Below are 23,659 nucleotides of genomic sequence, written 5' to 3'. Positions count from 1 at the left end.
ATAATCGTGCATCTGGCAACTATATAGGAGAGACCACCACCGGGCCGTGGTTAAAGATTCGTGGGTCGCGGCTCATACAGCATTATACTGAGACCACCGAAAGATAGATCTATTTTCGGTGGCCTGGATTGTTCGGTGTACAGAAAACTCGATTGCGCTGAAGAAACTGCGGCGCATTTTTTACTTGCACTTCTTTTTAAAGACTTTCAAATTCTTTTACCATTTTATGCAATTTATTTTCTCTGTCCACAGTCAGTACCCTATAATCTGAATAACAAAAAACGTTCCGCACCAATCACGAACCATTTTCTTATCCCACAACTTCGCACCTATGTCTAATTTCCTTTCTCTGACTTTTCACGTCGGTCCATCCATACAAGATATTAGATCATTATAGCGACTTAAAACACCTTGTGTCAGATTCAAGCTCTCCAGACGACATATTCATTTATATAATCAAAGCTCTACACACACAGTATGTTCTACATGTTCTTCGTATTCCTAATCCTCACAGACCTTTGACTGAATGACTTCGGCCATTTCAACTCCATAGGCAGACCACTTACAGTTTGCCTTTTGGTAAACTGTAGACAGTAATAAAGGTTATTTGCAAGCCTAGGAAAATCTAGAATTGGGATTTTGTCGGTGCCTAAACTGATCTGTATAATAATAATAATAATAATAATAATAATAATAATCGACTATTGCAAAAATAAACCTTCAGTACGGAAAACGCAATAGGAACATGAATGGGAAATGAAGGTAGATCCAAGGCAACATTTATATCACAGCAGTCTCTACATTCAGTAGGGTTCATATTACATCTTTGTTGTTACTATACGATCACACACAATTCAGGTCGTAATATGTTTATGGTGTTGACGTAGGTCGGTCCTTACGTTTGTCTTCTTGCCAGCTCCATCTTGTCAAGGCTTCTTCCGCTTCACTGCAGCTTCAGAGGATTGCGCGGTCCCATGTGTATGGCTGTGGTCTGTAATTAGTCATGCAGGAGCTTTAAAGAGGCTCATGCAATCTCTCTCTCTCTCTCTCTCTCTCTCTCTCTCTCTCTCTCTCTCTCTCTCTCTCTCTCTCTCTCTCCACGCCACCGAGTCGTATGGTGCATGAGTCTATAGTGGCTTATTTTTCTCAAGAGCACCTGTCTCAGGATATTTCGATATGCCCAATGTTTTGATTAATATTTTCCTGTGATTCAGTGAAAAAATCTTCTTTTTAACGGGAATTTAGGTTTTTTCTCCACTAGAGTAAATATCTGTAGATAACCACGATGGGTAGGTCTATCGCAGTCATGAATAATTTAAGCACAAGATCGTCTGAAATCGGTGTGGTTTATGTCGCTTGAAGAATAATGTATTTATTTTGATACATTTTATTTAAATATCTTTCTAGGCTGAGGCAGTGGCTACTTCAGGGAGCATTAGAGTCTGATTACGTATGAATAATTTAACCTTGCCCTGGGCAATTGCATTTGTGGTGTTTTAAAATTGATCGAAGTTACCCAGAGTTAGTCATGAGAAGGATAAGAATAATATGAGTAAAAAAGCTTAACCAAGCAGTGATGATAATAAAAATACAAATGTCTTATAATTATTTGGAACTATGTGGAATTGCGACTTTTTAATTTTGTGAAAGTGTAAGCTAATTTAACCAGAACGAAGCCTGGGGGCCTCAAAGCCTTAGTGCGATATTTACGGCTAGGTGCTGTTTGGCCCTTAATTCTAGCCTTCGCTCCCCTTCCCCCCGCTCCCGGAGCCTTCGCCCTCCACCCCCACCCCCCTCCCCCAGCACCGGAAAAATCCTTTTTATTCCTTATAGTTTAAGGGTTTAGTTTTTGCCCTTTTGCCTCCCCATCCATATTGGTTGTTGGTACTTAACGATTAAGTGTGAACTCCTAATTACCTGTTCGGCGCACGTTAATTGCAGGCCTCCTTAATTGGCAGAATCTAAAGAAACAGAGTCAAAAAGGCTCGTGGGATGGGGGAGGGGGCAGTGCTCGAACGTGATATAATTGTATGTACTGTTAATTGGTTAGTCAAAGAAACAAGAGCCTGATTGCTACCTTCGGCCGCGTGAATGGGAAGTTTCGGACGGATTAATGACCCTCTGTTGGTTATAAATGACAATAAATAAGATTCGAAACAGACGATGCGAATCAAGTCGATCTGGACGCCCCGCGCCGACCCGTGTATGATTTCGTTTGTATACACAAGTGCGCACTTGTAAATACATTTTCTATAAGTACGTGTATATCTCTCGGCTACAGGCGGGCAATTACGACTTGCAACCGTGTGTTTAAAGTGCGTTGCACCTGACCAGTACTGCAATAATGTTCTGCAGAGATTGGCCAAGTCGGGTTTCAGCTGCTTCCAGTCAAGATTAGCATCGTCTCAGATGCACTAAATCGTAAGCACAAGAATGGTAGGAAATAATGAAGCCCTTTGCTGGTAATTGTTGTTTATATAGCTTATATTTGATTTTAGTAACTTGGAGGTTTAGTGGTAATGTGGGTGTTTAACTGTAAGAGTCAGGAAGAGTGATATTTTAGAATTAAAGAGAATATAGAGGAATATTTGCCGCAAGGAGTTTACAGTATTTTATAAACTTTCCGATGCACTTACGTAGTGATTGTAAGTTTCATTATCATTTTCAACTATGAATTTTGTGGAACAGTTCTCAAAGTTCTCAGAAAAGGCTTTGGTCTTCACGGTAGGTGTTACTGCATTGCCAGGTATACAATTTTATTTTTTTTTTATCAGAGATTTAAGAGTTGCATATCAACTAAACCTGGAGAATGTGGAGAGCGCAGAGTCTGGTGAAAAAGATTCTACATCACCAAGTGATTGCCGGTAACTAAATTTAGAAAGTCTGAAAGAATATTTTAAATTTTATTATATATATATATATATATATATATATATATATATATATATATATTATGTATACTTTTGTGTCTTAGTCTAATAGGTACTGTAAGCAGTGGCGTCTGTTTGTCTTCGTATAGAGCACTGGAAACAATTTACGTTTAACATGAAAGGCTCAGTTTAGCTTCTCTGTAAAAGATAGATCCAACAGTGACACATTTAGATTTTTTCTGAAACCATCCTTATAAAATAGCCTTGGTAGGGAGGTTTATAAAGATGAGAAGACTCTTTCCACTCTGCTGTTTACCTTCGTTCGCAGATTGCTGTCACATAATCGAGCGATTATGAGCAACGGGGCTTTGTTAATCTATGTCTGTGATGCAAGGGTGTGATTGCGTCAGTCTTGCGGAAGGAATTTGAACTACGTAAATCAAAGAGGAAATAACGAGCAGCGGATTACTTATGCAACTGGAAAATGTGCGTTGTGAGTGCAGTATTATGCTTACTCGTACACACACACACACACACAGATTCACACACACACACACACACAGACACACATACAGACAAACACACACACGTATATATACTGCATATATACAGTATATGTGTGTGTTTTGTTTTGTTTTGTTTTGTTTTGTTTTGTTTTGTTTTAAGTGTTTTGTACAAGTATTCTATATATCTATGTATATATTTATCATTCTTATGAATAAAATAAAAATTCGTATTTAAGGAGAATAATGAATATTATGAAAAAACATAATGTTACCGAATGAGAATACATATATACTTGCAGTCATACTTAAAAGTCTTTATTAATAGATGCAGAAAATAAACGTGCATTTACAAGCACTTTGTAAGAATAGAAACGATACTAGAACGGGTAAAGACGCCTGGCATTGCATCTAATTATCAAGCACCCATCACTCAACCTCCTTGCGCCCACTCAGGCAAACATCGATCTCTATCTGTTTATAAAAGAGCTACGTCTTTGACAAAGTAAAACGTTGCTTTGCGCACACCGATGATTTACGGAGATCGTTAATCTGAGAGAAGATATATTAAAAAGCAAGCTTCATAATGAGTATCCTCTCGGGTGAGTTATGGGACCGATTTTGTAATGAAATTGGAGATTTATGGCCGCGTTCTTCGGGGGACCTGCCTGCTGCGCCGGGTTAATATTTGTTCGGAGCTATTAAGGCGAATGAAAGGTCCTCATTTATTACAGCATAACGCCCATTTAGTGCTTATCAATTTCAAGGTTCCTGCAAAGTCTTCGGTGATTTATGCTGTTCTCTCTTGTAAGTGTTTCCCTCTGATGGCTTCTTTGTCAATAGTGCAAGTTCCTTGCTCCTTAAGTGACTTAAGTTTGACAAATTCTTTTATGTTCGTAATTTGCCAGAATCTTATCCGTAGTGTCTGGCTAGATTCTTGACACAGTGCTGTTTAAACTCTCTCTCTCTCTCTCTCTCTCTCTCTCTCTCTCTCTCTCTCTCTCTCTCTCTCTCTCTCAAGCTAACTTCACCCTATGAAAATATTTTCTAAATTCAGCCCCCACCAGAAACATGTATTATGATTCCAAATGTCTTATTTTGGCCCACAATGACCCGTAGGCGTCAGCCTTCGGAGACATAACTCGCGTTAATAGTAATAAAAGGTCTCTGAACATAACCAACGAGGGCAACATGACCTCTGATTGGCCCAAGGAACCGTGTCGTGAGCGCTGATTGGCCCGTGAGTTTGTCATAGTAGGGAAATGTGTCATTAGATGGGCGTGGCTTGCAGCTCACGTTCTCACGCTCAGTTGCATTGCGTTAATTTTTTTTTTCCCACGGGATCTGGACGTTTCTGATATATTTCGACTCCTTGGTTTTTCGTGCCATGAAAATGCTGCGCTCTCTCTCTCTCTCTCTCTCTCTCTCTCTCTCTCTCTCTCTCTCTCTCTCTCTCTCTCTCTCTCCCCGTAACAGGCTTATCGCGTGTAACGAGGTATTCCCTTGCATAGGCTTAAAATAGCCTGATTTATGGGACCTTATCAAGCGAGACTTGACGGGTTTACCTGCCAAATTATCTCCTTCAACCTGTCAGTGAATTTCGTTCACTCTTTTGATTACTCGTTCGTTGTGCGTCCGTCATTGCTCGCGGATTGCACGGTTGTGTGTTTACACGCATTCTCGACCGGATGTCCACTGGGCGTAAGGCTCACTTCCCCTTGTCCTATTTAGTCTTCCAGTAAGAGGCTTTAGTCAAAAGAAATATGAATACAGGTTCCTAATAAGTAGTCTGAGGTCTTGATTTATAGGCGATGAGGGAACGCGGCTATACAATGCCTCACTCGCTCTCCCTCCTCATCCTCCCCCCTCCCTCCCTCTCCCTCTCATTCAACCCCTCATCTCTACTTAGGAACTCCTCAGGAGGAAAGGATACGAGGGAAATGACGTGGGTTGTTTGTGCCATTTGGATACGACCCGTAACATCACTCTCGTCAAAATGATTATGAGCTCGATAATGTAGTGTCGTGTTCGTCGTCGGCTCCGTGACGACAAAGGCTCTCTTTTTCGTCCGTGTGTGTTCACGTAACTCATTCTGTAATGTTTCTCTTTCTCTCTCTTTCTTTCTTTCTGCGGAGGAAATGGGATGACGGTGAAGTATTGCCTCTCGTCACTCAGTTTCTTTTATTGGAAAATGCTTTGTACTCTCTCTCTCTCTCTCTCTCTCTCTCTCTCTCTCTCTCTCTCTCTCTCACACACACACACACACATCTCTCTCTCTCTCTCTCTCTCTCTCTCTCTCTCTCTCTCTCTCTCTCTCTCTCACACACACACACACACACACACACAATCTCTCTCTCTCTCTCTCTCTCTCTCTCTCTCTCTCTCTCTCTCTCACACATATACATACACACAACCACTCTCTTTCTCTCTCACACACACACACAACCACTCTCTCTCTCTCTCTCTCTCTCATACACACACACACAACCTCTCTCTCTCTCTCTCTCTCTCTCATATACATACACACAACCACTCTCTTTCTCTCACACACACACACACAACCACTCTCTCTCTCTCTCTCTCTCTCTCTCTCTCTCTCTCTCTCTCTCTCTCTCTCTCTCATAACCACACACACAACCACACATGTAGATGCAGAGAGAGAGAAGTAGAATTTAACTTGATGTTTGGAAACTCGGACTGTTTTGGCCTTCTGGATTTAAGCTACGCCAAGTTTTAATTGTTTCTGTAGGGTCTTTTTCACCTTCGTTTATGTCACTAAACGCTGATTAAAATATGCAAAGAAAACTTGCCACTGATATGAAAAACAATTTATCAAAAAAGTATATTTTAAAACAGTTAATCAAAAAAAAGTTATATTTTAAAACAATTTATCAAAAAAGTTATATTTTAAAACAATGTGTCAAAAAAGGTATATTTTAAAACAATTGATCAAAAAAGGTGTATTTTATAACAATTTATCGAAAAAGGTATATTTTAAAACTTTATTTTCAGTTTATGTTTTTCTTTCTTTTTAAACAGCAAAAAACACGTTTCCATGGTCATCTCCAAACGAAATCTTGTCTCCAAGGAAAGATTCTTGTAGTTTTTTTTTTTTTATTTTAATAAAATTCAAATATTACCTGCAGCTGGCACACCATGTTTCTAGTCCACTACTTGCTTAAAATATAAGAATGAGTTTATCCCATGCGTTATGTGATGGCCGCCAAGATTCGGAATATAAAGTTAAAAGGTAATTAACTTCATTTCCTCACATTAACTCGCAAAAAAGACAATTTCACTTGTCCATTAAATTAGGATCAGCTGCTTTTGATATTTAAACAAGCGAGCAGTTAAATCGACTTTACTTTTGCATTTTTATCTGTAAAACCGTTTCAAATTTAAATCGTCATATTTTATGAAAAAGGCTTCGTTATGAGAGAAAGTAATTTGGCAACCTGCTCTCAAAACGTCCAATCAGTGCCAAAGGAATCATGCTAATCCGACAATAATCGGCAAATTATTTTAGAGGAAGAATAAAGACATGCAATTACATCTCTTTGCAAAGCCTCTCTAATTGCACCCCTTTATGATACAAATCCAGGCGTTTAATTGTTCCCTAACTTGTGATTACATTCACGAAAGTGACACAGGTTAGAAAAAATGTCTTGTCTGCCCGCGATGCTAATGGCCACATCTTAATTAAATTCAAGTGAATCTGGTTAGAGATAACGTCTCCTTGTTATTTTGTGAATATGCCATGTCTTAGAAATATATGAAATTCAAGGATTTTTTTTTTTTTTTTTTTGCGATTTCGCTTTCTGTGCGTTTTTGCATTTTGAGAATCACATTATTCTTCAAGGAGGGTTTGCTTGTAACTTTTAATGTTGCTTATTTCCGTCTTCCTGTAATACCTGTCAGTTCTTATACGTCTCCCTGTGCCATGTCTTGTAAAGATAGGAAATTCAGGGAATTATCTTGGCTTTTAATTTCCTGGTTTTGCTTTTTAGACGTTTTTGCATTCTAGAATGGTCATATTCTTCAAGGAGGCAAAGCTTGTAACTGTTATTGTTTTTTTTTTTCTCCGTCATCCTTTATTATCAGTTATTTCCTGTTCGTCTCTCTAATAGAGTTTCAAAATGTTCAGGACCAACTTACTGACCTGGACTTAAAAATTCCTGCGACGTTCATGTAAAAATGTCAAAGTTCTGGCATTTCCATTCGTCTAAAATCAATAAGTTTATAAATCTATGTTTTTCATAAATGGGTATGTTTTATGTTATTCCCGGAAAGTGTTCCGTGTAGAGTTTAGAGCTAAAAAAAACAGTGTGCTATGTTTTCGATAATGGTCAAAGGTTAACTGTAGGATATATTTCGAATTAATTTGAGAAAACGGTCCCGTGTGGAATTTTAGAATATTTTCTCTTAATATCGGAAGATGTTTGTTTAATTTTTATGCATTTCTTTGGACGATGATTTCCAGACACTCCTAGATTTTATTTTTCGGTATTTTTAAGGTTTTCCAGGTAATGTCGGGAAATATATTTTAATTCTCTTCGCTAAACGTTCATCAAGATCGTTATTGTTATAATTACGTTTAGTATTGTTAAATCAGTCAATTCAGCAGAAAATTTTTTCATTGTTTTCATCGAATATAGAAACAAAACACTATTAAATTCAAGTTTTACAATAGGATATCAAGAATATCTATTTCATTATATAGGGAATTTTTTTCATTTTTATCGTCCATTTTTCATGAGGTTTTTATCCCGGAAAATTTTTTTCCAAGAAACAGGTATCAATCCAGTTTAAATGCGCTTTAGATAATCCACGTAATTTCTTTATTTGAATTTAATTTTATCCGGAAAATACGCCAGACATTGGATAATTACCAATTTTTTCTTTATGTGGAAAAAATGTTTCCAAATTATTAAGAAACAGTTTTCCGTTCAGTTTCAGTATGCTTTATTTTGCATGTAATTTTACTTGGGAAATACGTCAGACATTACATCATTACCAAATTTTTATTAAGAAAAACTCGAATCAAATTCTGAAAATAAAGTGTAAGGACCCACTGAAGAGAAATAAGCCCTCGTTTCCTAACTGCTTAAAATCTCAACCCTGTGTTGTGCAAGAAATAATTGAATCCATGCAACATGCTTTAGTCGAATTTGAAGCCCTTTCTTTTTGGGGGACAATCAGTAAATCATAAATTTGATATGTTCTAAGTTTGGCGTCAACCTATTGCGTATCAGGGAAACTTCTAATTCTTCACTTGAATAATACATTCACGTGCACTCTCCGGTTATGAATATATAATCATGCGTAGGGTAAAACGTGGAGGTTGATTTGCAATTTATAGTTTCTTTTATTCTGCCATTAAGATGAAGGGAAAGGTGCTTGACAGTCTTCACCAGAGAATGGAAAAAATCGGTCGAAACGAAAGAGAGAGCCATGCATTAACGCAGAGGCAATAATAAGCACTAGACAGAGTGGCCTATTCAATATTGTAAGCGATCATTGCGAGGGATCCTTGCCCCTTGGTAAAAAAAAAAATCGAAGTAGTGCTTCTCATGTGACAATCAATTGAAAATAATAATGTAAGTTACGGAGGACCAAAGTAATAAATAGCACAATGACCACAAGGAGACGGCTGGTGACAGCTGTCATCTGCCATTTTTTTTTTCCCTGTAAGGGAGACCGCCCCCCTCTCCGCCCCCACCCCAACAACCCCGATGGCCAAACTAATTGGAAATTTATGATTTGCAGAAGAGCCCCGCATGTGCGAAAGATAATGTCACGCGTAACAAAGAAAGAAATGGGTAGATACAGAGAGCAGAAAAGGGGAGGGGAAGGGTTGATAAAGAAAGTATTGCATTTCATACTGTTCTCAAAAAGAGGTGACATTTTGCGTGTGCATTATCAATCTTGCACCTGTCAACCCAGGTATTATGACTGTCTTTGTCTGGTGGCCATGTTTTCAACGTGACAGACAAAATGGCCTTTATTTTTTTTTTTTTTTCGAGAAAGGCCTCGTAGGCGACGTTCTTCATTATCCCTAAAATATGTCTATTATAGAGGCTTTGTTAAGGTGTCAGGACTTTTGCTGTAAATTCAGGGAGGACGATAACGATATAGAACGTTTCCCTCGCTCAGTTAAAACTGGATGAACTTAGTGATTTAATCATTGTTATGTGGCGTTGCACTAAACCCCGACGTTAGTATATTTATTGCTGGGTCTTGGGGTCTTTAGTGTTCCGGGAAGTTAGTTTAAAATAGTTAAAAGGTACAATTTATTAATAAATATTTTTTAATTATTGCTCTGTCTCTAAACTTTACTGGCAATATTTTTAAAAATAATTAGGTAGTTATGATATATCATATGAGTTTAGCAAGAGAGAAATTATATCTTTTTAGCAGAAATGGGTACAGTTCTCAGAAAAACGTCCATTTTGTATGTCGCAATTTATTTCTTTCAGTAACGCAGTTTGATAATTGGAAGAAAAAGTTTGCAGCCATGTTCATATAAATGATATACATTCGACGAAATGTTTTCATTAATATCGATATCGTGTTTTGGACGCATGCGTATATCATCTGCCGTTGACGAAGAATCCATATGAAAAAACGAGCATGCCGTGTTCATAAAAATGTACTTTATGGAGCTGTTATGATGGGAGTTTCTCTCTCTCTCTGGATCTCTCTCTCATTCTGGATTTATCTATATATGTATATGCATATGTACATATATATATATATATATATATATATATATATATATATATATATATATATATATATATATATATATATATATATATATATATATATGTATGTATGTATGTATGTAAAAAATATATATACACGCACACACACATATATATATACATACGCATATACACACACAAATATATATATATATATATATATATATATATATATATATATATATATATATATATATATATATATATATATATATATATATATATTAAAAAGTATTCAACTGCTCCGTAATCAAATGCTGCAAATTAATTCAATCTTCACTAAGAAAATTCTTCGTATTGCTTTTGGCTTTTGGAAGTATAAAAACGGAAATATGAATTATCAAAAAGGTAACCTGGCCTCATGTAATTCATTCCTGGTGAAATATCCATTATGTATGCATTTCCTCACAGGAAACCATTGTCCTTCGCTCTTGATGAAGTCTTAACCCGGTAGGCTAACCTATATATATTTTTCTTTATTCACAGACCCGAACGATAAAACAATATGCCGGTGTAATCGCTTTCATTTTCCATCTGACTCCAATTAGTCACTCGTTTCTGAATCTTGTAATTAACCGTTTTTTAATGAAAGGTCCATTGAGCTGATCATGATTACGTTCTGGAAGGGTTTATCATCCTCGCCCTATACTTAGGCGCAGACATCAAAGCGTGCAGCTGTCAACAGGAACCATAGATTAGGTTGCCAGTTAATAACTTCTGTCCCTCGTCATCTCTCTCTCTCTCTCTCTCTCTCTCTCTCTCTCTCTCTCTCTCTCTCTCTCTCTCTCTCTCTCTCTCTCTCTCCACGAGGGAAAGTATATCCGCTGGTCGTCAAGGTGAAGATGTAGGAGAAATGTATTCCTTTTATTAATGTGTGCTCATTTCCATTAGGTATTATGTGTCATTACGATATTTAGTCTCGGCATTGTGATTTTTACTGGGTCTTGGCTTTTGTCGTTTAGTTGCTTTATCATCTTCCATATTTAATTTTCCGTTTTAGTATACATGAGTTATTTTATGTGTTTTTATACTGTTTTGTTGCATTACCATCTTCGCCCTCAGCGCCGTGTGACAGATATTCCAACACTCCTGCATTACCTGTGCTTTTATACCCACATACTTCCCCTCATACCCCGCCATTCAAGTCTTCCCTGCGCTTTCATGCCCACATACTTCCCCTCATATCCCACCATTCATATCTTCCCTGTGCTTTCATGCCCACATACTTCCCCTCATACCCCAACATTCAAGCCTTCCCTGTGCTTTCATGCCCACATACTTCCCCTCATACCCCTCCATTCAAGTCTTCCCTGTGCTTTCATGCCCACATACTTCTCCTCATACCCCACCATTCAAGTCTTCCCTGTGCTTTCATGCCCACATACTTCCCCTCATACCCCGCCATTCAAGTCTTCCCTGTGCTTTCATGTCCACATACTTCCCCTCATACCCCGCCATTCAAGTCTTTCCTGTGCTTTCATGCCCACATCCCCTCATACCCCACCATTCAAGTCTTCCCTGTGCTTTCATGCCCACATACTTCCCCTCATACCCCACCATTTAAGTCTTCCCTGTGCTTTCATGCCCAAATACTTCCCCTCATACCCCGCCATTCAAGTCATTCCTGAGCTGTCATGCCCAAATATTTCCCATCGTACCCTGCCACTCATGTGTTTCCTATGCTTTCATGCCCACATACTTCCCCCTTCTCGTACCCAGCCTCCCGCCTCCAAGTAGGTCTGGGTGTTCCAGTTCCTCTGATGCCCGCAGGAGGCCAGCTGTCACTATGACGCGCTATCCTCAGTGGGGTGATGCAAAGGCCAGGCCCACCTCATCTCCATCTGCCACTTCGTCCTTATCTGACCTACATATGGAAACGCCGTCATTTTCTCGTGGAATCATTTCTTTTCGTGTGGCTGTTAAATAGTTACGTAGATTAATTAATCAGTAAATACCTGGTAGAATTTTTAAGGGAACTGAAGTATAAGTTTAGCTTTTTCGGTTGGTGTTCCGAAATTGATTAGTTAATCAGTAAATACCTGGTAGAATTTTTAGGAGAGCTGAAATATAAGTTTTAATTTTTTGGTTGGCGTTCCAACATAGATTGATTAATCAGTATATACCTGGTAGAATTTTTAAGAGGACTGAAATATCAGTTTTGCTTTTTTTGGTTGGCGTTCCAACATAGATTAATTAATCAGGAAATACCAGGTAGAATTTTCAAGGAGACTGAAATATAAGTTTTGTTTTTTTGGTTGGCGTTCCAACATAGATTAATTAATCAGTAAATACCTGGTAGAATTTTTAAGAGAATTGAAATATAAGTTTTGCTTTTTTGGTTGGCGTTCCAACAAAGAATAATTAATCAGTAAATACCTGGTAGAATTTTTAAAAGAATTGAAATATAAGTTTTGCTTTTGTGGTTGGCGTTCCAACATAGAATAATTAATCAGTAAATACCTGGTAGAATTTTTAAGGGAACTGATATATAAGTTTTGTTTTTGTGGTTGGCGTTCCAACATAGATTAATTAATCAGTAAATACCTGGCAGAATTTTTAAGAGAACTGAATTATAAGTTTTGCTTTTTTGGCTGGCGTTCCAACCCTTTGCATTGAAAATTAGGTTGAGATGTACAGAAATATATATATATATATATATATATATATATATATATATATATATATATATATATATATATATATATATATATATATATATATATATATATAATATATATATATGTATATATTTCCTTCTCTCTTTCAGTTTTTAGGGTAACATGCTTTCACTCACTTGTTTTAAATTTGTAATTTTAATTTCACATGTTATTGACAAATATTATTTTTACATTTTATTTTATATTCATATAAAAAGTATTGAAAAGAACAGCTATATTCCCGTATTGCTTCTCGTTATGTAGAGTCAGTACTAATTTCTAGTTGTTTTAAGTCAATTCCGTATAATTCACATTACCCCCCATCTATCTTATTGGTAAACTTAATAATAACTTAAGTTCCAGAATGAGTAATTAACTAAAATTATTTTCTAAAAAGTGCCTAAATTAAGCTAACAAAATTTCGATTTAATGTGATGAGGGAAAAAGACCAAGAAAAATTTAACCAGAAGCCTATCTCATGTCGAATCGGAGAAATTATTGGCCTTTTAAAATTTCGAATCCTAAACGTTTTAAAATGATAAAATTAGTCCCTTTTCAGGTTTTGAAGACAAATTGTAGATCCTAAACTTGATTTTTATTTTTTATCCATACCTGTAATTTTGGAGACAAACCTTTTTATGAAATTAGGATGTTGAATCTGTATCAGATTCGTAGGTCAACCTTTTTAAATTCTAAAAAGGTTCTTTCTATAAAAGAAAACTATTGTGCCGGCTTCATCTGTCCGTCCGCCCTCAGATCTTAAAAACTGCAGAAGCTAGAGGGCTGCAAATTGGTATGTTGATCATCCACCCTCCAACCATCAAACATACCAAATTGCAGCCCTCTAGCCTCATTAATTTTGATTTTATTTAAGGTTAAAGTCAGCCGTAATCGTCTGCCTGGCAGCGCTGTAGGTACCAACATGGCCAACACCGGACCGTGGCTGAGTTTCGTGTGCCGCGACTAAAGAGTTTTATGGGCCGTGGCTGAGGCCAATCACCGGACAGAAAACTCGATTGCGCCGAAGAAACTTCGGCGCATTTTTTTTACTTGTTTTATATAGAATTCAAAACCGATTCTTTAGTAAGTTCTGGGGCTAAATTTTCATCAAATTGCCAATCCAAATCGTATTCAGATCTTAAAACTCCTAAAGTCTTAATCAAAACCTTTTTAGTGTTTGAAGCAAGTTAAGTAGTGAGATCTGAGGATCTTAAGCTCACATATTTTCAGATTTTTAAAAGATTTTGGGAAGGCAAACAATTATTAACATGTTTTCTTATGAGATTCGTGACTGGTAAAGTGTTAAAACATTTTGTTTGCCAAATTTTACCTTTTAAAACAAATATACCATTTTAGATTATAAAAAAAAAAAATTATGGTAGATATCGGGATCCTACAAAAAAAAATACTTTAAGATGTTCTTGTTTCCACTGGAAAAATTTAAGATTTACGCCTTGTGTTTTGGCCTCTTCTGCTCTGGGTATTAATAACTCAGTCAGGGTCGATACAGGAGCTCTGTATTAGCCTATAGGAACTCGGGAAGCTTCACTCGTCACAGGGTAATTTGTTTCGAAAATTAAGACGAAGAAAATACTTTTCCATATAAATAATTTGCCCAAGAAATCTATGATTCCTTATGTAGTATTTAAAATTACACGCAGATAACTTGACTGCAGCAAAACCCAAATTATGATGCAGTCAAGGATATTCGTCTTTTAAATAATACGGATAAAAATGCGTTAGATAAAATTGGACTAAGCTTAAAATTATAATCCCATGATATGAATTATGTTTTGTTAAGCGAAAATGAGATCATTATAATAATATATTTCTTAAGGCTCCAGTCGTCGATGACGCGAATGATTTTTTTGTTTTTGTCTTTATAGTCTTATTTTACGAGATGAAGCTGTTTTCAGTACGTCAGGTATTTTATTAGCAAGCTTATTGATTACCCATTTAGTTCTTTACATAGTAGAGAGAGAGAGAGAGAGAGAGCAGAGCAGGTACTCACGGCTGAAAAAAAGCAGTTTTTTAAAACATAATCTATATAAACCTTTCATTGCGGTGAGGTATACTTTTAGGCAATTTTTGGTTCTCGCGTTAGTGAGGTCAGTGTCTTAACCACTAGACCACGAGGCTGCATAAGTTGTTCAAACCCCAAGCGAGGACGAATCGTTATGGGCACGCTCTGTTATAACCCACAGGACTTACGTTGACCTAAGCAGTGAAATGCGAAACAGCCGTCAGTTTAGAGAGGGAGATGGTCCTTGCAGCTTCATCCTGAAATACTAGAAGAGGAACGGAGCCACCCCATTTTGGAAGTTAGAAAATTACCGTCAATGTGTTTTGCAATACTTGGAATAAGAACTGAAGATTAATTAACATTCTTGTATCTTGTAGAGTAATCTTTGTCATCACTGAATGTATGATTTGAGTCACTGGCAAGTTTATATCAACCTGCCTTGTTAACAAAGATCCGTTGGCTTTCATAAATCAGAGATTAATCTGTTGAGTTTTGCTTTAACTCTATGGGGTTAATGTATGATCGAATCATTTCTTTCAGTAATATTAACACATGCATGCCAACACACACACACACACACACACACACACACACACATATATATATATATATATATATGTATATATATATATATATATATATATATATATATATATATATATATATATATGTATATATATATATATATATATATATATATATATATATATATATTTTAGTGGGTGGGTGTATGATGTATGTATAATGTGAGTGAATTCTTATGTTAGTCCACAAATTTAGCATTATTCGTGATATTATAGTGATATTGCAAGTAAAAAATCTCCATTAAATTTTAAAACAAGTTAATCTTCGGTGTTGAATTTCCATTATTTGAAACAGAAATTTAGGATTCTTTCTCTTGACAGTTTCAGTTATTTTCATTATTTTTATCTTTATTGTTGTTGCTTTTTTGATTTCATTATTATTTTGGCTAATATTTCATGGCATTGGAGATGTTCTTGTTTTGTCTGTTCTTTAATTGTTGCTGTTTTTTTATTTACCGTTGTTGTTAGTATTACTGACTTTTGTTATGGCAATATTATTAGTACAGATGTTCCAAGTAGTTGTGAAATCAGTATTAAATATGATTTTTTGATGCAGCAGATCGACGTTTTTTATTGTTACTAGCGTTTATGAGATTATTATTATTTTTTTTATTATTATTATTATTATTATTATAATTATTATTATTATTATTATTATTATAATTATTATTATTATTATCATTATTATTATTATTATTATTATTATTATTATTATTATTATATTAGTATTAGTATTATTATATTATTATTATTATTATTAGTAGTAGTAGTAGTAGTAGTAGTAGTAGTAGTAGTAGTAGTAATAATAGTAGTAGCAGTGTTATTATTATTAGTATTATTATATATTATTATTATTATTATTATTAGTAGTAGTAGTAGTAATAGCAGCAGTAGTATTAGCAGTGTTATTATTATTATTATTATTATTATTATTATTATTATTATTATTATTATTATTATTATTATGATAAACAAGTAAGGAAAGAGAGGAATGGGAGGGGCCTCCTTCTGCGTTTAGTGGAAGTGGCTCCAAGGGTCGTTTCTTGAGGTTTATAGTTTCCTCGGCGGAAAGATAATGATGTAATGAGCATATAATGAACCCCTCTAATGACCCCATAATGAGCAGGCTTTTGATCAACGTCCAAACTCCATCATTTAATAAGGGATCAACTTTCAATGTTTATATCCTGATGCACACAAACGCTCCTCTCTCTCTCTCTCTCTCTCTCTCTCTCTCTCTCTCTCTCTCTCTCTCTCTCTCTCTCTCTCTCTCTCTCTCTCTCTCTCTCTGGTATCTTATAAGTCAATGGACTTTGTATATATTTTCCAAATATGGCATGTAGGTAGAATAACCATTGTAAAATGGAAATATAGTTTGGATTTAACTTTCTCTCTCTCTCTCTCTCTCTCTCTCTCTCTCTCTCTCTCTCTCTCTCTCTCTCTCTCTCTCTGTGTATGCGTGTGTGTGTGTGTGTATCTGGTATCTTACAAGTCAGTGACGTTGTATATATTTTCAAAATATGACTTGTAGAATAACAATTGTAAAATGGAAATAAAGTTTGGATTTGACTCTCTCTCTCTCTCTCTCTGTGTGTGCGTGTGTGTGTGTGTGTGTGTGTGTGTATCTGGTATCTTATAAGTTAATGGACGCTGTATTTATTTTCAAAATATGGCATGTAGAATAACCATTGTCAAATGGAAATAGTTTGAATTTGACTCTCTCTCTCTCTCTCTCTCTCTCTCTCTCTCTCTCTCTCTCTCTCTCTCTCTCTCTCTCTCTCTCTCTCTCTCTCTCTCATGTAATCTATATAAAAGCAGAATAACAATATAAACAAAATGATTACCGTAACGGTAATGTCAGATGGTTACGATGATCATCTTAATATTTGGTACAGTGCTAATTGCAATAATATAAAAAATGGGGAATATTTTAGACGGTCGTGAAAGTGATGATGATTAGGTAGAGACAAATGAGGTAAATAATCTTGACCATTTTAGCAACTTAGAAAGTGATGATGATGCTTTTCGGCTCATTGAACTTAAGAAAAATCCGGAATGTTGGAAATTTCATAGTTTTCCAAACTGTGCTTGATATTGCCCATAAATAACTGGTTATGGAATTTACAAGATCCAAAGAATAAGATAAAAAATTTATATTCCATGAAAATTCTACAGTCGTGTCCTTTTCGTAAAAACTATTACACAGAAGGACACACACACACACACACACACACACACACACACACACACACACACAGATTTATGTGACCATTTCTAACTCCCCACTCGTTTAATAGACTTTTCTTGGAATGAAAAATTGACAGTGAAAAGTTTCAAAGTCTGACGGAATATTATTATCATTTCTGGCAAAGAACAAAGAAAAAAAGACAGTTTGAAAGTTTCACATATTTTCCCTTGATTTCCCACAAACCTTTGGAAACTCTGGGAGTAATTTGCACCCAGAGGTAATTATAATTATTAACTAAATTTGCCCTGGCCGGAATTCGAACCTGTGCCTTCTTGATTAGATACAGAAGTTGACTGACTTTGGTTCGAAGGTTACATTTTAAGTTTCATCTTTTATAATTGATATATGAAAGCCTTTTTAGCTGTACTCAGATCAAATATAGAACGCCTCCACAATATAGAGATAGGCTGTAGTATGAAACTAACCTGAAATGGCGAAAAATGTAGAATTCCTCCGACATTTTCAGAAACAAAGGAACATTTCCTGAGCACTGAAAAATGCTCTGGAATTCCCCTTTACGTCTGGAAAAGTCGAAGAAAAATTCCATAGGTAGTCAAATGTTGAGCCAGCTCCGTTGCACGGTAAAATACGTTGAGGGAAATATTCCCTAGATAATGAGGATATTTTCCCTAAATAATGACAAGTGTCTTGGGAATTCCCTTATACATTACAAAAACACTGAATAAAATTCCATAGGTTATGGAGGTAACAGAGTGCTGAAAATTCATTTTTATGTTTAAGGAAAAAGCTGAAGAAACCTCGTCAAGAATAAAAGGTGTCATGTGAATCACCTTTGTATATTACGAAATGATTAATCAGATTCCCTTGAATACTGACAACGGGAAGTTCTTCGCCAGGTTAAGGAACGTTGAGGAAAATCCCCTAAAATGGAAGATGGAAATTGCCCAGATCTTTATCCTGGAATATATGGATCCGGTGATAAATTCCCTCACCTCTTGAAGCCGTGCATGTGTGGCTGTTTCTTCCCCGTCCCTTGTCACGGCAGGGGTTGCAAACCCCACGCAACCTCACCCCGCCCCCCCCCCGTGGTAGGAGGCATAATTCAACCCCCCAAATTCTTCGTAATTACGACCGTGGCGCCATTATCGTTAAAGGCGCCTTAATTAGAACTAGATTTCTGTGGAAAAGGAGACACACGTCTTTAAAAAAGAAAGAAATTAGGAGAGAGTAAAAAAAAAAAAAAAATATTCGTACGTAAATATTTGGAAGGAAACTGTGGAATTAGAAACGGCTGTAAAGGTTGATCGCATTATAAATAGCCCCTAATCACATCTTATTAGTATGCAACAAATTATATCGCTGGTTGAGGCGGGGAGCGGAGGCCACGTTAATTTAGACCTTATTCTGTCGCGAAAGATGGCTGACAGAGAAGATTTGCCGCTCCCTATATCATTCTAGTGGCGTATGAGAGAGAGAGAGAGAGAGAGAGAGAGAGAGAGAGAGAGAGAGAAAGGGGTGGAGACGCGTAAGGCGATGATCATTGGTGTATGGTAGTTGAAGGAAGTTCAGAGGCGACGTAAAATAATGTATGAAAATGTATGAATTTACATTGCATGTAAATTAATTAGCATCCTTACCTACAGGCATACTATTGAATTCCACAAGCGTTAGAATAAAGGTATTTAAGGAAAAGTAACATTTCCTTGGTATTTTCAGACTTGCAGTGTGAGGAACGGAACTGTAATAGACAAGAAAAAAGAAAACACGCTGGTAGAAAATGACTGACCGAAAAACAAGATAGTTGGTAAGTATTAATATTTTGTTATATTACTTGAATAAATTTAATTAGGGTAAAATAAAATTCCCTCGTATTTCCAGACTTGAAGTAAAAGGATTGAAAACTGTAATACATGAGAAAAAAAGTCACTCACGTTGCGTACCTGAAAAACAAGGAAATCGGTAAATGTTACTGTTTGTTATATTATCGTTACTTTAAAAAATTTTGTGTTACTTTTCACTTACACTACTTAGCTATAAAGGTCATGTACTTCACACTTCCATCAAATTACTCTTTATTCTCTCCAACACAGCCTGCTCCTCATACAAAGTGTCGATTGTAAAGAAATTAATCTTTGTTCCTCATTCTGCTTGTTTTTTATTTTATTTGATCGTTTTTGTTTCTTTGGTCCATTTGAAATTAACGTTTCTTTATATCAGTCACAAGGAACTTTAATCTTTAAACAGACAAACGTTGAAGGTGGTAAAGAACGTTATTGGACTCGGAATAGACAGTTTAGGCTGAAGGCCAAGCACTGGGACCTGTGAGGTCATTCAGCGCTGGAAAGGAAATTGAGAGCAGGTAGGTTTGAAAGGTGTAAGAGGAGGAAAACCTCGCAGTTGCACAATGAAATGATTGCAAGGAGAGGGTGGATAGCAAGATGGAAGAAAGGTAATATGAATGTAGGCACAGTAAAAGGAATGAAGGGGGTTGCAGCTAGGGGCCGAAGAGACGCTGCAAAGAACCTTAAGGAATGCATACAGTGCATCCAGTGAGGTGCACTGACGACACTACCCCTCTACGGGTTAGAACGTTATTGAAGATGCACTTATTTTGGATGTATGATGCCACATGAAGTTCCTGCCGTTTTAATTGTTTATTAGTTTGATTTACAAATAGGTTACTGTCTCATTTGTTGACAGATGTAAAGCTCTTATCTACAGCACTTGTTATTTCAGAGATTCGAAAAAATATGTTGTCAGTAGTTGGTTCGTGGGAGTGAGAAAACTGGAAATTAATGTGTATTTATATATATATATGTATATATATGTGTGTGTATGTATGTATGTGTGGTGTAAGTGTCTCTCACACTAAGCGCTACTTCACCTCATGAGGATATTATTAACCTCACATTTCATTTACTTGTCTATTTCTGCGCAGGTCAAGAAGAGAGAGAGAGAGAGAGAAAACATTCGTAACAAACTTGAATCACTGCAGTCGACCACCTGTCTTTAGTTGGTATCCACTAACTAATTTTGCATTGCCAAGTCACTTGCATCATATTTCTTCAAAATACCGAGGAGCATAAGAACTGATTTCAGTTAATCCTATATTATCGGCCGAACTGAGTCGTTTGTCTGTGGCGAATGGGCAAATCATGAGTTCTTTTTAGAGGGGTCTCATTAACATCGTTGCCAATGCTGCAAAATAATTCTTGCTCTAGATGTTAGTGTCATTACAGGGAGAGTATTGTGTGTGTATGTATATATATATATATATATATATATATATATATATATATATATATATATATATATATATATATATATATATATATATATATATATATATATATATATATATATATATATATATATATATATATAATTATATTTGCTGTTGTCTAATTCATGTTCTCAGTACTGTTAATTTTTATCGCAGGTTTTATTCAGTTTAATGAATTTTTTTGTTGCTGTAGAAAGTTTCACTTTTTAAAAAGTGTTTGACCTCCAAACAAAAAATTGGCAACACTGAATCTATAAATAGTGTACAGATTCTTCACCTAAGCTTCATGAATTAGCCCCCTAACTCCATTTTGGCTCTAAGAGCTGTTCTTATTATAACGATTCTCTCGTCCCGGAACTTTACGAGAATCCCCTTTGTTTAGTTCTTAAATGAGAATCAATATCCAAATGCTGATTGCTTTCAATTGATTCTGACGACGGGTAATATCTGCTGCAATGAACGTCAAATAACGGTCATTTCTGAAGATTCGATTTAGATCGAATCCTAGAAGAGATTATATCTGTCATTTAAACCGTCTGGGTGGCATTGTAGGAAAGAAAAGGACCTTATTTTCTTTGTGGGTCTTTGAAAATGGTTGTTTCTTTTTTGCGCTAAGATTTTACTAAAGGTACCTTTTCATGTGTGCAAAGTTTTATGACTAGTATATGAATATATATATTTGTATAAATAATATAATATACATATATGTACATATGTATATAATATATATATTTGTATATATATATATATATATATATATATATATATATATATATATATATATATATATATATATATATATATATATATATATATATATATATATATATATATATATATATATACATATATATATATATATATATATATATATATATATATACTATATATATATATATATACATACATACATACACACACACACACACACACATATATATATATATATATATATATATATATATATATATATATATATATATATATATATATATATATATATATATCATGGGGGAGATCGGTCGATATCTAGCCTTAAGTATAGAACCTCGATGGCAGGTGCACAAACTGTCTACTATTTGTGACTATCTCAACATGTATCTCGCTTGATAGCTGGGATGTCAAAAACCACAGTTTATCGTTGTTTCTTAACCAGGCAACGGTTCGAATCCTGCCGGGGACAAGGCAGTTATTAATGGCAGTTCTCTTTGGGTGTAAGCTACTCTCAAATTATTGTGAATTGGATATTAAACTATATTTGGGGCTTAGTAAGTGACAAAAATTCACAACTATCTATATATATAATATGTGTGTGTGGTTGTCTGTGTGTTTATATATATATATATATATATATATATATATATATATATATATATATATATATATATATATATATATATATATAGGATATATTATATCCACAAGATAAATGTAAATACAACGGCTACACGCAATGGTGAAATTGGAGATGAAATGTTGGACCTCTCCTTCACGCCATAACATTATATAAGCTAGGTCCTGCCTGTTGATGTAGTTATTCTCCCATTGTTAATTTTACTGGAGAACTCATGTTATTCATACCTTCTCTTTTACAATCTTTTCTGTATAGATTTATTAATTAGCTCAGTTATCTTTTGCCTTGTGCCCAAAGAGTGAATGCACAACGAATAATGTCAATTGTTTATTTACTTCTGAATCTGGACTTTCAACTTATTTTTTATCCTTCGTGCCCTGAAAGATCTGAATAACTGAAAATTTCAATCACCCAGCGTTTGCCCAGGCTCTCGGAAACACAATCAGCTTTTAATTGTTGTGCTCGTGTTTCTTATGGTGATTGCATTGCTGGAAGGCTTTTCGTCTGCTAAAATATTCTAACATCTGTTTAGTAAATGCCATTCTGTAAGTTACGGCAGCTCACTGCGTTGGGAAATGCTTTCATTAGTGAGGACTGTGTGTGAGGTTGCCGGTGGGCCAAGATAATTTATTCGGGGCCCCATCGAAAAGAGATCATACGATTATCTTGTTATTGAATCAGATTCCAGAGGGGGAATAAAGTAGGTGTTTTATTGCAGTTATTATTGGATTACCCCTCCCCCCTCTCTCTCTCTCTCTCTCTCCTACACACACACACACTTAGCTATACACGTAATTTTTTGCTTATTTTTTTTTATTTCAGCGTTACATAAGCTGTTTAGTAACAATACTCCGTATAAAGATCACTTGTTTTTAAATTTTTCTATTTTATCTCATTTTAATTTATTTCTGAAATCGAAAATCAAGTTTATTACTGAGTTACTAATTTGTGCTTTGTATCATTTTACGTCATTTTTCGACGGCAGTGCATAAGATGTGGAAAGTTTTAGCATTTGAGAACTCTCTAGTAATAACAAAACGCGGGAGTTATTCAATCCCATGCGTAACATTAAAGACCCTTCTCAGGCATCATTTTAGATTTGATTTCGCCACAGACAAATGAAAAAGACTTCAAAATGATTTACAATTACGAAAGGAATTTAAAACCAGGCATTTCTGACAAGTAAATGGCTCTTGTGCACTGTCCATTTCAGCTAGGAATCCGCCCAGAGCAAGCGCTGCTTTATGCCTGTCGGAGTTTCTGCAATTGATAAACACCGTAGCAATGAAATCATGTGGGTAATGGCCTCTCTCAAATGATTTTTGCAGGAAGAATTGATGGTCCGCCCGAGGTGAGAGCCGCTCTTTCTCTCTTTCTGCCTTCCCCCCCCCCCCCTCTTTCTCTCTCTTTCG

The 23,659-nt window shown here is 35.7% G+C and overlaps 1 long non-coding RNA gene across 1 annotated transcript in view; it reads left to right on the top strand.

Moving 5' to 3' along the window:
• LOC136849571 (uncharacterized) overlaps nt 1-23,659 on the top strand; it is a 219,136-nt gene that overhangs the window by 191,299 nt on the left and 4,178 nt on the right. Inside the window, exon 3 of the long non-coding RNA XR_010856313.1 lies at nt 19,327-19,414. This is a non-coding gene — a long non-coding RNA (uncharacterized lncRNA). The remainder of the gene's footprint in view (nt 1-19,326; nt 19,415-23,659) is intronic.

The sequence above is a fragment of the Macrobrachium rosenbergii genome, chromosome 21 (genome assembly GCF_040412425.1).
Source record: "Macrobrachium rosenbergii isolate ZJJX-2024 chromosome 21, ASM4041242v1, whole genome shotgun sequence".
NCBI lineage: Eukaryota > Metazoa > Arthropoda > Malacostraca > Decapoda > Palaemonidae > Macrobrachium > Macrobrachium rosenbergii.
The sequence above is the reverse complement of the archived record's forward strand: the minus strand, read 5'-3'. Positions and strand labels throughout refer to the sequence as shown.